At 42.9% G+C, this 16018-nt stretch overlaps 1 protein-coding gene across 4 annotated transcripts in view; it reads right to left on the bottom strand.

Annotated features, from left to right (window-relative positions):
- The window catches only part of LOC139540837 (3',5'-cyclic-AMP phosphodiesterase 4C-like), a 177824-nt gene that overhangs the window by 51468 nt on the left and 110338 nt on the right, over window positions 1–16018 (bottom strand). The window lies entirely within an intron of this gene.

Raw genomic sequence — 16018 nt, 5'->3', positions numbered from 1 at the left:
ATTTAAACAGATTGGAAGATTCCAGAAAATTATGTCATGGCTTTAGAAGCTTCTTATAGGCTAATTGACATAATTTGAGTCAATTGGAGGTGTACCTGTGGATGTATTTCAAGGCCTACTTTCAAACTCAGTGCCTCTTTGCTTGACATCATGGAAAAATCTAAAGAAATCAGCCAAGACCTCAGAAAAACTATTATAGACCTCTACAAGTCTGGTTCATCATTGGGAGCAATTTCCAAACGCCTGAAGGTACCACGTTCATCTGTACAAACAATAGTACGCAAGTATAAACACCATGGGACCACGCAGCCGTCATACCGCTCAGGAAGGAGACGCGTTCTGTCTCCTAGACATGAACGTACTTTGGTGCGAAAAGTGCAAATCAATCCCAGAACAACATCAAAGGACCTTGTGAAGATGCTGGAGGAAACAGGTACAAAAGTATCTATAGCCACAGTAAAATTAATCCAATATCAACATAACCTGAAAGGCCGCTCAGCAAGGAAGAAGCCACTGCTCCAAAACCGCCATAAAAAAGCCAGACTATGATTTGCAATTGCACATGGGGACAAAAATCATACTTTTTGGAGAAATGTCCTCTGGTCTGATGAAACAAAAATAGAACTGTTTGGCCATAATGACCATCGTTATGTTTGGAGGAAAAAGGGGAAGGAACACCATCCCAATAGTGAAGCACGTGGTGGCAGCATCATGTTGTTTGGGTGCTTTGCTGCAGGAGGGACTGGTGCACTTCACAAAATAGATTGCATCATGAGGAAGGACAATTATGTGGATATATTGAAGCAACATCTCAAGACATCAGTGAGGAAGTTAAAGCTTGGTCGCAAATGGGTCTTCCAAATGGACAATGACCCCAAGCATACTTCCAAAGTTGTGGCAAAATGGCTTAAGGACAACAAAGTCAAGGTATTGGAGTGGCCATCACAAAACCCTGACCTCAATCCTATAGAAAATGTGTGGGTAGAACTGAAAAAGCGTGTGCGAGCAAGGCCTACAAACCTGACTCAGTTACAGCAGCTCTGTCTGGAGGAATGGACCAAAATTCACCCAAATTATTGTGGGAAGCTTGTGGAAGGCTACCCGAAACGTTTGACCCAAGTTAAACAATTTGAAGGCAATGCTACCAAATACTAATTGAGTGTATGTCAACTTCTGACCCACTGGGAATGTGATGAACAAAATAAAAGCTGAAATAAATCATTCTCTCTACTATTATTCTGACATTTCACATTCTTAAAATAAAGTGGTGATCCTAACAGACCTAAGACAAGGAATTTTTTACTAGGATTAAATGTCAGGAATTGTGAAAAACTGAGTTTAAATGTATTTGGCTAAGGTGTATGTAAACTTCCGACTTCAACGGTATACAAGTATGTGGACACCCCTTCAAATTAGTTGATTCGGCTATTGCACACACACCCATTGCTGACAGGTGTATAAAATCGAGCACACAGTCATGCAATCTCCATAGACAAACATTAGCAGTAGAATGGCCTTACTGAAGAGGTCAGTGACTTTCAACATGGCACCGTCATAGGATGCCAGCTTTCCAACAAGTCAGTTCGTCAAATTTCTGCCTTGGTCAACTGTACCTATTGATAGTGTGAAGTGGAAACGTCTAGGACCAACAACGGCTCAGCCGCGAAGTGGTAGGCTACAGAAGTACACAGAACGGGACTGCCGAGTGCTGAAGCATGTAGCGAGTAAAAACCGTCTGTCCTTGGTTGCCACACTCGCTACCGAATTCCAAACTGCCTCTGGAAGCAACGTCAGCACAAGAACTGCTCGTCGGGAGCTTCATGAAATGGGTTTCCGTGGCCGAGCAGCAGCACACAAGCCGAAGATCACCATGTGTAATGCCAAGCGTCGGCTGGAGTGGTTTAAAGCTCACCGCCATTGGACTCTGGAACAGTGGAAACGTGTTCTCTGGAGGGATGAATCACACTTCACCATCTAGCAGTCCGGCGGACGTATCTGGGTTTGGCGGATGCCAGGACAACGCTACTTGCCCGAATGCATAGTGCTAACTGTAAAGTTTAATGGAGGAGGAATAATGGTCTAGGGCTGTTTTTCATGGTTCAGGCTAGGCCCCTTAGTTCCAGTGAAGGGAAATCTTAACGCTACAGCATACAATGCGATTCTGTGCTTCCAACTTTGTGGCAACAGTTTAGGGAAGGCCTTTTCCTGGTTCAGCATGACTATTCCCCCATGCACAAAGCGAGGTCCATACATAAATGGTTTGTCAAGATCAGTGTGGAAGTGCCTGACCTCACTAATGCTCTTGTGGCTGAATGAACGCAAATTCCAGCAGCAACGTTACAACATCTAGTGGAAAGCCTTCCCAGAAGAGCGGAGGCTGTTATAGCAGCAAGGGGGGACCAACTCCATATTAATGCCCATAATTTTGGAATGAGATGTTCGACGAGCAGAGACCCGTCTGTGGATTATTTTTCTCTCTGAGCGACTCAACTTGACTTGATACTTTTGGTCATGTAGTGTAAGTAGGCCTGACTAATCTTATTGATTATGTTGGGTAAGGTACGTGGGGAACTGATTAGCACTAACATGGAAACTCTTAATCTAATGGCACACCGTGTAAGGATGAGGTGATTGCCATTAACTTGTGCTGAATGGTTAAGGGATGATACATGGGTTAGACTGCTCAGGTCATAAACTAATTAAGCCCTATCAGAAACCTGCAGCCCTCTTCCCACAAGTTATATTGATGAGTAAACCCCCCAACCATGTACTCAGAATAGACACACGCGCAGACACACACACACACACACACACACACACAACCTCCCTTCCCCCCACACACCATCCACAAACACACACCCTCTGCGTCCTGCCAGCTGAGTCTGATTAGGGCCCCAGCGGGCCAGGTCTTGATTTGTCCCTTTGCATCGACCCCCTTTGCATCTACCCCCGAGCGGCCACAATTAGGCAGGCGGGCCATGGAACATGAGCGCTCAACGGGCAGAGCAGGACTCAGAGCAGGGCTCGCCATGGAACAAACAAGCTCAGGGGAGCAGGGGTGCTCTCCTCTAATAAGACTCATATGGCTTTAATAGGTGCCTTTCAATAAACAAGTGATTGAGCCCTGGTGTGAGGCAGGTTCCTCCACTTCCTTTTCACATTAAGACTTCGCAGCCAAGAAGAGGAAGACTGAGGCACACTGGGCATGATGTCCTCTTGTCACATGTGCCTGGTGTCTCTTAGGAAGGAAACATAAAATTGTCTGTCCCCTTTCTGTGAGAATGTTTGTTTGATGAGACCCTCAAATTTTTGGGGCCCTGAGCAAATTGTTGGTCTTGTGAGTGGCAACTTGAATGTTGTAAGAATTTTGTACAACTTCCGGAGCACGTTCACAGTGAACATTTGAGGCTGTACCATTACAGTTTTAGACAGTAGCCAATGGGCTATTGTGGCTATTTAGGCATAATGTAGGCCTACCAACAAAACCAATGGAGCAAATCACATAACATTTTCACACGGAAATAGCTTTTGATTTCTATGAAATAGCCTACAGTATATGTGGTGTTCAATGCAGGCCTACATTGCATGAGACTTTTAGAAACGTTTTTACATTATGAAGTGTTTGACTAATTATTTTTTATTTGGTCTGTAACACCATGGGCCATATAGGTGACTGTAAATTGCATTGTATAGTGTTATATGATGCAAGAAACCACTTTAAAAAATGAATTGTATTATTATTACCATACAGCGAATTAGACAATGTAGGCTACCCCTCTGTCTATTGGATTATGTGCATATTCAAGCCTGTCTCAAAAAACAACACTACTGCTTTAATTAAGACATAAGCTTTTTACCTGACTGGCTTTAAAAGACAGCTTGAAATGTAGCCTACACGTTTTGTGCTCTTGTATGAAGCGGTAACTCTCCATTGCTGACCTATACTTATCTATAACTGGGCTAATAAATCGCTATCTAGCAAAGAATATCAACAAATGTCCACACGCGCGGCTCTGATCTGAAAAGCCATTCTCTCGCGGGTGATTGAAAGACCGCTCGTGGGCTACACCCGCCAATAGAATTCTACTCCGTTGCGCTCTGGCTCTGCCTACAACAAAATCACAGACTCAATCTTGCAAAGTTAGATTCGTTTTGTTTTGTTTTGTTGCATTGAAAATTGGCTGATATAATGTTGATTCGATCACAGAAAAAACGTTGATCAATATAGTGCAAACTAATGGGGCGAACTCAGTGAAGTTCAATCTCTTGCGTCTCTGCGCGGCATGGCATTTCTTCTGGGCGGCAGTCCTGGAGGAGGTGTGCGGCTGCGCAGGCGCGCAGTTTAGAGAGAATATTATTGTTGGTGACAGTGTTGAGGGTTTGGGCAGAAAGTGTAGACAGAGAGGCTAGGCTGCGGTGGCTTGTGTGTGTTGTTATATTCTCAAACAAGCACATCCGCACACACACACTTTCTCACAGTCCTACCTCTGTGCCAGAGGCCCCAAGTCATCAACCACAGAGGTTGAGGCGTTTGAGAGTGGGTGTGCGTTGACGTCACCAGTGGTTTCTGAGTCGTTGGAGCAAGGCTGTGCAGATAAACTAGCACAGTGGGGCTTGATGGACACCAGATAAGACCACTCCACAGGTTTTAACCCAGTCAGCATGGGGCATTGTTTGCTACCAAATTTGTTCTTGTTATGCAAAACGGAACTGGTGACGTCAACGCATTCTGTTCAAACCAGTAAGCAGGTAGATTGGATGAGTCAAATGTACTCAACAAAACAATGACTGTAGAGGGGAACAAAAGAAAACTCAATATCTTGTTGGAAATTCAGACATTTTGATGCAAGTGTTTGTCTCATCCTAAAAGCTAAGGTATTGGTTTTGACTGAGTAGAGCACTCAGTCAAGAAGATATAGGAGGGAATGGCATTGAAAGAAAGTATTCACACCCATCGACTTTTTCCAAATTTTGTTGTGTTACAGCCTGAATTTAAAATGGATTAAATGTAGATTTTTTTGGTCACTGGCCTACATTCAATACCCCATAAAGTCAAAGGGGAATTATGTTTTCCAAAATTTGTACTAATGATCAAAAAATGAAAAGCTGACATGTCTTGAGTCAATAAGTATTCAACCCATTTGTTATGGCAATCCTAAATAAGTTCAGCAGTACATTTTTGCTTAACAAGTCAAATAATAAGTTGCATGGACTCACGGTGTGTGCAACAATAGTGTTTAATTAACATTATTTTTGAATGTCTACCTCATCTCTGTACCCCACACTTACAATTATCTGTAAGGTCTCTCAGTCTCTCAGTACATTTCAAACACAGATTCAACCACAAAGACTAAGTAGGTTTTCCAATGCCTCGCAAAGAAGGACCACTATTGGTAGTTGGGTAAAAAATGTTTAAAAAAAAGACATTGAATATCCCTTTGAGCATTGTGAAGTTATTAATTATACTTTGGATGGTGTATTAATATACCCAGTCACAACAAATATACAGGAGTCCTTCCTAACTCAGTTGCCGGAGAGGAAGGAAACCACTCAGCGATTTCACCATCAGGTCAATGGTGACTTTAAAACAGTTACATAGTTTAATGACTGTGATAAGAGAAAACTGAGAAGGGAAAAGAAGGAAGCCTGTACAGAATAAAAAATATTCCAAAACATCCATCCCGTTTGTACCACTTCCCGAGTGGCCTAGTTACAGTTTTGACTTAAATCAGCTTGAAAATCTATGGCAAGACTTGAAAATGGCTGTCGAGCAATGATCCTCTTCGGCGCCATAGTACGATGGTAGTACGAAGAGGATGGCTGACATTTTACATGCTCCTAACCAACTGTGCTATTTTGTTAGTTTTCTTTAATGTTGTTTGTAACTTATTTTTTTAAATTATTTTGTGCATAATGTTGCTGCTACCGTCTCTTAGAACAGCGATTACTCACCATGAACTGGAAGAAACGTTTTCCTTTAATGAGTTCGACGAGAAGGATATATTTCTTTCCCAGGAAATGGCTCAAATCCCAGTCATTTGCGTGACGAAAAGACAGAGGAAAAGGGGGCACAGGTCCGGCTGCCTTCTGAGAATCCGTAGGCAAGCGAGTAAAGTCCTACTTCCATCCGTTCTACTGGTTAACATGCAATCATTGGAAAATAAAATTGATGAACCTACGATTCTGCCCCTAAAGAAGTCTTGAGGTATTGCTCGCCTGAGGTAGAGTACCTTATGATAAGCTGTAGACCACACTATCTACCAACAGAGTTCTATATCTATATTATTCGTAGCTGTCTATTTACCACCACAGACCGATGCTGGCACTAAGATCGCACTAAACCAACTCTATTAGGCCATAAGCATACAAGAAAATGCTCATCCAGAAGCGGCACTCCTAGTGGCTGGGGACTTTAATGCAGGCAAATTTAAATCAGTTTTACAAATTTTTCATCAAAATATCACGTGCAACCAGAGGGAAAACAATTCCAGACCACCTTTACTCCACACACAGAGATGCATACAAAGCTCTCCACCGCCCTCCATTCGGCAAATCTGACCGTAATTCTATCCTCCTCATTCCTGCTTACAAGCAAAAACTAAAGCAGGAAGTACCAGTGACTTGCTCAATACGGAAGTGGTCAGATGACGCGGATGCTACGCTACAGGACTGTTTTGCTAACACCGACTGTAATATGTTGCGGGATTCATCCAATGGCATTGAAGAGTATACCACCTCAGTCATCGGCTCCATCAATAAGTGCATCGACGATGTCGTCCCCACAGTGACTGTACGAACATATCCCAACCAGAAGCCATGCAGACAACATCCACGTCGAGCTAAATGCTAGAGCTTTTTTTTTTTCAAGGAGCAGGACACTAATCCGGACGCTAATAAGAAATCCGGCTATGCCCTCAAACGAACCATCAAACAAGCAAAGTGTCAATACAGGATTCAGATTGAATCCTACTACACCGGCTCTGACGGTCATCGGATGTGGCAGGGCATGAAAACTATTATGAACTACAAAGGGAAAGCCAGACGCGAGCTGCCCAGTGACGCGAGCCTACCAGACGAGCTAAATGCCTTTTATGTCCCTTCGAGGCAAGCAACACTGAAGCATGCATGAGAGCACCAGCTGTTCTGGATGACTGTGTGATAACGCTCTCGTTAGCCAATTTGAGCAAGACCTTTAAACAGTTCAACATTTACACTGGCGGGGCCAGACGCATTACCAGGACGCGTACTCAAAGCATGTGCGGACCAACTGGCAAGTGTCTTCACTGACATTATCAACCTCTCCCTGACAGATTCTGTAATACCTACATGTTTCAAGCAGACCACCATAGTCCCTGTGCCCAAGGAAGCCAAGGTAACCTGCCTCGATGATTAGCGCCCCGTAGCACTCACGTCGGTAGCCATGAAGTGCTTTGAAAGGCTGGTCATGGCTCACAACAGCATCCTTCCCACTCCAATTTGCATACCGCCCCAACAGATCCACAGATGACGCAATCTCAATCGCACTCCACACTGCCCTTTCCCACCTGGACAAAAGGAACACCTATGTGAGAATGCTGTTCATTGACTACAGCTCAGCATTCAACACCATAGTGCCCACGAAGCTCATCACTAAGCTAAGTACCCTGGGACTAAACACCTCCTTCTGCAACTGGATCCTGGACTTCCTGACGGGCCCGCCCCCAGATGGTAAGGGTAGGCAACAACACGTCTGTCACGCTGATCCTCAACATTGGGGCCCCTCAGTGGTGTGTCCTTAGTCCCCTCCTGTACTCCCTGTTGACCCATGACTGCATGGCCAAACACAACTCCAACACCATCATTAAGATTGCCGACAACATAACAGTAGACCTGACCACCGACAACGATGAGACAGCCTATAGGGAGGAGGTCAGAGAACTGGCAGTGTGGTGCCAGAACAACAACCTCTCCCTCAACGTGAGCAAGACAAAGGAGCTGATCGTGAACTACAGGAAAAGGAGGGCTGAACAGGTCCCCATTAACATTGACAGGGCTGTAGTGGAGCGGGTCGAGAGCTTCAAGTTCCTCTGTGTCCACATCATCAACAAACTATCATGGTCCAAACACACCATGACATTCGTGAAGAGGGCACAACAAAACCTTTTCCCCCCTCAGGAGACTGAAAAGATTTGGCATGGGTCCCCAGATCCTCAAAAAGTTCTACAGCTGCACCATCCAGAGCATACTGACCGGTTGCATCACCGCCTGGTATGACAACTGCTCGGCATCTGACCGTAAGGTGCTAGAGGGTAGTGCGTACGGCCCAGTACATCACTGGGGCCAAGCTTCCTGCCATCCAGGACCTATATAATAGGCTGTGTCAGAGGAAAGCTCATAAAATTGTCAGAGACTCCAGTCACCCAAGTCATAGACTGTTTTCTCTGCTACCGCACGGCAAGCGGTACCGGAGCGCCAAGTCTAGGACCAAAAGGCTCCTTAACAGCTTCTACCCCCAAGCCATAAGACTGCTGAACAATTAATCAAATGGCCACCCGGACTATTTATATTGAACCCCCCCCCCCTCCATTTGTTTTGTACACTGCTGCTACTCGCTGTTTATTATCTATGCAGTGTCACTTCATTCCTACCTACATGTACAAATTACCTCAACTGACCTGTATATAGCCTTGTAGTTGTTATTTTATTATGTTACTTTTTATGACTATTTTTTACTTTAGTTTATTTGGTAAATATTTTCTTAACTCTTCTTGAACTGCGCTGTTGGTTAAGGGCTTGTAAGTAAGCATTTCACGGTAAGGGCTACACTTGTATTCGGTGCATGTGACAAATAAAGTTTGATTTGATTTGATCAATAAGCAGCTTGACAGAGCTTGAAGAAATGTAAAAAGAATAATGTGCAAATATTGTACAATCCAGGTGTGCAAAGCACTTAGAGACTTACCAAAGACTCATAGCTGTAATCACTGCCAAAGGTGATTCTAACATGTATTAAATCAGGGGGTTGAATACTTATGTAATCAAGATATATTAGTGTTTTATTTTTCATAAATTTTGTACAAATGTTTGAATTTTTCTTCCACTTTTGAGTAGATTGTTGACAAAAATATCAAATCAATTTTAATCCCACTTTCTAACACAACAACATGTGAAGAAAATAGCTGGAGACAAATGTGAAACCAGTCATATGGCAGCAAACTGAAGAATATCAACATATCAACTTTCCCACAGTAAAGTTTATGAAATCTGTGCCAGTATGCATAATTTAAATTGTAGACTTGCAGGGATGGGCACTCTCAAATGTCTTAATCATAGGCTACCCTGGCTTTCTCGGTTTCCTATTTCTATCATGTTAAATATTATTTACTGTTAGTTCCCTTCAGCATACATTATCATTACATTTAATTACATTGTTATGTTTACCTTCAATTGCTTCCTTTGTAAACGGCGTCACGGCCATGTGGTTGTTGCTGAGGATCATTAGTAACAGTTGATCAAAAAAAATAGATGTTAAATTAAATCATTATGGAGGGAGGTGCAGACCAAACCGTAACAGTTTGAACGTGACACATGGTGCAATACTTGGTTGTGTCATCACACAGTTCCACGGTTAGTGCAGGCAACAGACGAGGGTATAATCTACTATTGTACACTATTCTCCTTATTATAATTATATGTACAGTACACTAATGTACACCCATTACACACCTTCATAAGGTAAGTCTGAATACCAACTACTGGGAAGTGCGTAGGAAAGGCGTGTGTGCATTTGAAAGGCGTAATTTCCTACGTCAGAATCGGGCCCAAAGTTAAAACATGTTTTTAGAAATGTTTGCAAATGTATTGAAAAATAAATACAGAAATATCTTATTCACATAAGTATTCACATCGCTGTAGAAGCACCTTTCGCGGTGATTACAGCTTTGAGTCTTCTTGGGAATGTCGTATCAGCTTTGCACATCTGGATTCTGAGATTTTCTCCCATTCTTCCTTGCAGATTTTCTCAAGCTATGTTACATTAGATGGGGTGAACAACAATCTTCAAGTCTATCAACAGATTTACAATGGGATTCAAGTCTGGGCTTTGGCTGGGCCACTCAAGGACTTTCACATTCTTGTTCTGATGCTATTCCAGCATTGCGTTGGCTGTATGCTAGGGGTCATTGTCCTGTTGGAACATAAATCTTCGCCCCAGTTTAAAGTCGTTTGCACTCTGAAGCGGGTTCTCATCAAGGATCTGCCTGTATTTGGCTACATTCATTGTTCCCTCTATCCTTACCAGTCTCCCAGTCCTTGCCGTTGAAAAGCACCCCCATAGCATGATGCTGCCACCACCATGCTTCATGGTTAGGCAGTTGATGAGCTGTGCCTGGTTTTCTCCAGACATAGAGCTTTGCATTCAGTTCAATTTTTGTCTCATCATACCACAGCATCTTTTGCCTTATGCTCTCAGAGTCTTTTACGTCTTTTTGCAATCTCCGGGCGTGCTGTCATGTGCCTTTTTCTCAGGATTGGCTTCCGTCTGTCCTCTCTCCCATAAAGCCCAGATTGGTGAAGTGCTGTAGAGACGGTTGTCCTTCTGCCAGTTTCTCCCATCTCAGGCAAGGAACTCTGTAGTTCTGTCAGAGTGGTCATTGGGTTCTCTGTCACCTCTCTGACCAAGGTCCTTCTTGCCAGGTGCTCAGTTTGGTCAGATGGCCAGCTCTAGGCAGAGTCTGAGAAGTTCCATATTTCTTATATTTCCCAATGGAGACCACTGTGCTCTTGGAAACTTTCGACACTCTAGAAATGGTTTTATACCTTGCTCCAGATATATGCATCATCACAATTCAAACTAAGAGATTTACGAACAGATCCTTCGACTTCATGGTATAGTTTATGCTCTGACATGGATTGTCAACTGTGGGACCTTACATAGACAGGTGTGTTTCTTTCAAAATCATGTCTAAGCAATTGAAGTGGCCACAGGTGGACTCCAATCAAGTTATAGTGACATCTCAAGGATGACCAAAAGAAATTGGGGTGTGAACACTTACACTACCAGTCAAAAGTTTTAGAACACCCACTCATTCAAGGGTTTTTCTTTATTTTCCATCCCATCTGGTTTGGGCTTAGTGGGACTTTCATTTGTTTTTCAACAGGACAATGACCCAACACACCTCCAGGCTGTGTAAGGCCTATTTTACCAAGAAGGAGAGTGATGGGAGTGCTGCATCAGATGACCTGGCCTCCACAATCCCCTGACCTCAACCCAATTGAGATGGTTTGGGATGAGTTGGACAGCTGAGTGAAGGAAATGCAGCCAACAAGTGCTCAGCATATCTGGGAACTCCTTCAAGACCACTGGAAAAGCATTCCAGGTGAAGCTGGTTGAGAGAATGCAGGTTGAGAGTGTGCAAAGCTGTCATCAAGGCAAAGGGTGGCTATTTGAAGAAACTCAAATCTAAAATATATTTGGATTTGTTTAACACTTGTTTGGTTACTACATGATTCCATATGTGTTATTTCATAGTTTTGAGGTCTTCACTATTATTTTAGAAAGTAGAAAATAGTAAAAATAAAGAAAAACCCTTGAATGAGTAGGTTTTCTAAAACTTTTGACCGGTAGTGTATGTAAATGAGATATTTCTGTATTTCATTTTCAATACATTTGCAAACATGTTTTCACTTTGTCATTTTGGAGTATGGTGTGGAGATGGGTGAGTTTGTTTTTTGTTTTTGTCCATTTTAAATTCAGGCTGTAAAACAACAAAATGTGGAATAAGTCAAGGGGTATGAATACTTTCTGAAGGCACTATACTCTCTGTGACTCAGACTGCCGTTGGAATAAGCTGCTGCAAGTACATGGGATATTCCACAGGAGCCTAGTCACAAATAGACGTGGACATGCAACCAACACAACACCTCACTTCTAAGGGGGGCTCCCGAGTTGCCCTGCGGTCTAAGGCACTGCATCTCAGTGCTAGAGGCATTACCACAGACCCTGGTTCGATCAAGTTTATTTTATTTTATATAGCCCTTCGTACATCAGCTAATATCTCGAAGTGCTGTACAGAAACCCAGCCTAAAACCCCAAACAGCAAGCAATGCAGGTGTAGAAGCACGGCGGCTAGGAAAAACTCCCTAGAAAGGCCAAAACCTAGGAAGAAACCAGGCTATGATGGGTGGCCAGTCCTCTTCTGGCTGTGCCGGGTGGAGATTTACATTTACATTTAACATTTAAGTCATTTAGCAGACGCTCTTATCCAGAGCGACTTACAAATTGGTGCATTCACCTTATGATATCCAGTGGAACAACCACTTTACAATAGTGCATCTAACTCTTTTAAGGGGGGGGGGGGGGGGGTTAGAAGGATTACTTTATCCTATCCTAGGTATTCCTTAAAGAGGTGGTGTTTCAGGTGTTTCCGGAAGGTGGTGAGATTATAACAGAACATGGCCAAGATGTTCAAATGTTCATAAATGACCAGCATGATCAAATAATAATCAGGAGTAAATGTCAGTTGGCTTTTCATAGCCGATCATTAAGATCGGGCTGTATCCAGGCTGTATCACAACCGGCCGTGATTGGGAGTCCCATAGGGTGGCACACAATTGGCCCAGCGTTGCCCGGGTTAGGGTTTGGCCGGGGTAGGCCGTCATTGTAAATAAGAATTTGTTCTTAATTGACTTGCCTAGCTAAATACAGGTTAAATAAAACATTTTAAATAATCATCTCAGTTATTTCAGTTACCCATGCCTACCTGCTAATATCCAGCTTGTGTCCTATCATTTTCAGTTCATCATTTGGTTACCACTCATGCTTCTGCTCACCACATTCACATCATTGAGGTCTAGCAGGAAGCAGCACCTTATGAAAAGGTAGTCAAACGGTTTTCATCTGAATCACATGTGAGCTGGCTGCTCATTATGGGATGTATCCAATATCACCACACATTACTCATCAGACTGGGTTATTCTACAAAATAACTCGCTATTGTTCATAGTCTAAGCAAAACTTACCTATACAGTCATGCAATAGTATTATACTTAATAGTACTATCAGTAATATTATACTAATATTAGAGATTAAAACAGACCAATGGGATCAGGAGAATGTTCTAGCAAATATAGAGAAGGTCCAGTGTGGAGCTGGACATGAGACAAGATTGGACAAGATGAGACGAGGGATGCTTGCCAAAGACTGAACCCAACTAGGAGAGAGGAGGAGGCCTTCTGACACTCCATTCTCTTCAGCAGCCACAAACGTCAAGAGCTGCATTTCCTGTGCGTATAAATCATATCCACAGCATTAACTATAAATAATCAAGTTGTGCCCAAAGCATTAATATTGAAAAGCACTGCATTGGAAGGAGGGCTGCTTGTTGGCATTAGCGGAAACTAAAATGATGAGAGAGAGGCTAGTTAGAGGATTTGGAAGATTATACAGTATACATAGTTTTTCTCTAAACAGATTTTTACTGTGTTATTAGTTGCATATGTTCAATTCATCGGGCCACCACGCCGGCCTATAAATACGCCTGACTCAACGTTCATTAGACGTTGCCTTTGAAGTGTTTTAAACATTTGGGCCTGACATTATAAACAGACTTTGTTTCCGCGGTGAAGGGGTTTGTCGTCATGCGTTTTCAAATGTCAGATACAGAATTAGTTTTGCTTCTTTAAACTGGAGCACTGAGACTAACGTGAACGCGAGTCCCCGGGGTACAAACTATATAGCTAACATAATGGTCTCTTTCACATATTGCCATCTGTTGAGTGTGGTGTGGTGTGAGCCGCACGTGAATGTGAATGCCAGTAGTGGGAATAAGTCTGTCACAGACCAGAAGACCTCTGACTTCACCTGTGCTGAGAAGCCATGTGTTCTTCATTAAAAGAAACCCTCTGGCCACATCATTCTAGCCTGACAGTCATAGTCCAGTCACAGTCATGGCTATATCCACAGCTACGTCACTGAGAAACATCCTAATACCAAACAAAGTCATAACAACGTTTTCTTTTTAAAAGCTCCCATGACTTATAAGATTCAGCATAGCTTGTGGTAACAAAGGGTGACACAAAACCAGCACCGAGATAGGATGAAAGAGCTGTGTTAAAGTGAAACTGGCCTAAAAGCACACAGATGTGTGTGGGTACTGAAAATGAAACTGTAACGTCTGCGTCCAACTCACACTCCCAAACATTTAGATCCCCGGAACGCAGCCCACTTTCCAGCTCACTCTCCAGATCCCAATTACCGGAATTCTAATCACCTGTTCACACAACTGCATGTCATCATCCCACACTGTTTCGTTCAGTTCCTTGCACCCCATCACTGTGGGGTATTGTTTGTTTTGAGACACACTTCTTTCGGAGTGCCGTTTTTTCCCCGTCCTTCACTCCTCCCGTGTATGATAGTTTTTGCCTGCCTCACTCACAACTCTTTTGGCCTATTCCTTGCCTGTACTGTTGCCATTTTGGACCTACCGTGTATGACCTTCTGCCTGCCCCTGGACCTAGCTACCTGCCTCCTCCTATGGCCCCCTCCAATAAACACCTGCTGCGCTCTGCACTTGAAAACTGCTCTGTCTCCTATCGTGTTCATTACAGACACATGGACAATTCCAGGGTAAAGGAATTGGGCTGAGACTCACTTTCAATTTATGCCAAACAAAATCCATTGATTTCAAAGTTTAACAAACCATACAACTCTGCCCATAAGGACTACTTTGAACAATTTGAACAGAACATTTTACAAAAACACATTTACTGGAAGAATTGTGCCGATCAAAGTTTGGGAACAGAATATCATTTTTTTTGTGTTACCACGTTTTCCAAAAACTCTTAAATATCTGCTCCGAATTAAGATTTTTTAAAATTCTGCAGAAAAAAATGGGGTGTCAGCTATGACATTTACACCTGTTCTCTTTTGGTTATTGATCAACAGTATTGAACTACAGTAAGTGAAGTGGATTTACACCTGGTAATGGAATTTCATCAGGTGTCCCTGATCTGTACTACCCAGAAATGCATAATTATGGATATGAATGTAATTCTCTTCATGGGGATGTATCCTAAATAGGTACAAAAGGTATAAATATGCAATACCCTCCTTTGCATATTTGGGTATTTTTATACACAATGGCTGTTATTTTAATGAGCTTTGCCCGCAAACAAGACCAAATTTGGGACCGAACCAAATCTAAACAAATCATGGACGTCTATGTTTTACAAGTTTGGACATCAAAGCACAACACAGTAGTGCACAGTAGAGTACAGTTCAGTACAATACAGTACAGTATACTGTACTCAACTCTAGTGTGCTCTACTGAACTATACTCAACTCTTTATGTTTTAACTTTACTGTACTCTACTGTGCTCTCCACACTTGTGAAACATAGACATCTATGATTGGTTCAGATTTGGTCGGGTCCAACTGAGACAAATCTGAACGAATCTGAACGTCTATGTTTGGGGCATATCAAGGCCGGTCCGGAATGGACCAAAAATCAACATCTGTAGATGTTGAAATTAAAACTGGTCCGGTCCGGACAATACCAAAAAAAATAACAACGTCTGTGTATGTTGGAATCAAGGCCAGGGCGGACTGACCAAATTTCAACTACTTTTCAATGTTCATGCAAGTCCAGTGTCAGTCGGTAAGGATGCTGGTTACAGTAAATGGAAAGAGAGGGGGTCATGGGTAGGTGTGAGTAAGAGCCGGGAGAGGTGACATTAACTGGAGAGAGAGAAGAGAGAGAGAAGAGAGAGGCAGAGAGAGAGAGAGAGAGAGAGAGAGAGAGAGAGAGAGAGAGAGAGAGAGAGAGAGAGAGAGAGAGAGAAGGAGAGAGAGAGGGAAGGAGGGGTTGTCCAGACGGTTCTTTACACTCTTGCTTTGAACACCAGATGACAGAAACAGAAAGAAAACATTTATGAGCTGAACATACAGTACCAGTATGCCAGTGGAAGGGAGGACTGTCGCAGGTGACCCAACTGTGGTTTGTGCCTACTATGATTTCCCATTGTAGCCAATTCAATTGCA

Source organism: Salvelinus alpinus, chromosome 16, assembly GCF_045679555.1.
Source record: "Salvelinus alpinus chromosome 16, SLU_Salpinus.1, whole genome shotgun sequence".
NCBI classification, from domain to species: Eukaryota; Metazoa; Chordata; class Actinopteri; order Salmoniformes; family Salmonidae; genus Salvelinus; species Salvelinus alpinus.
The sequence above is the reverse complement of the archived record's forward strand: the minus strand, read 5'-3'. Positions and strand labels throughout refer to the sequence as shown.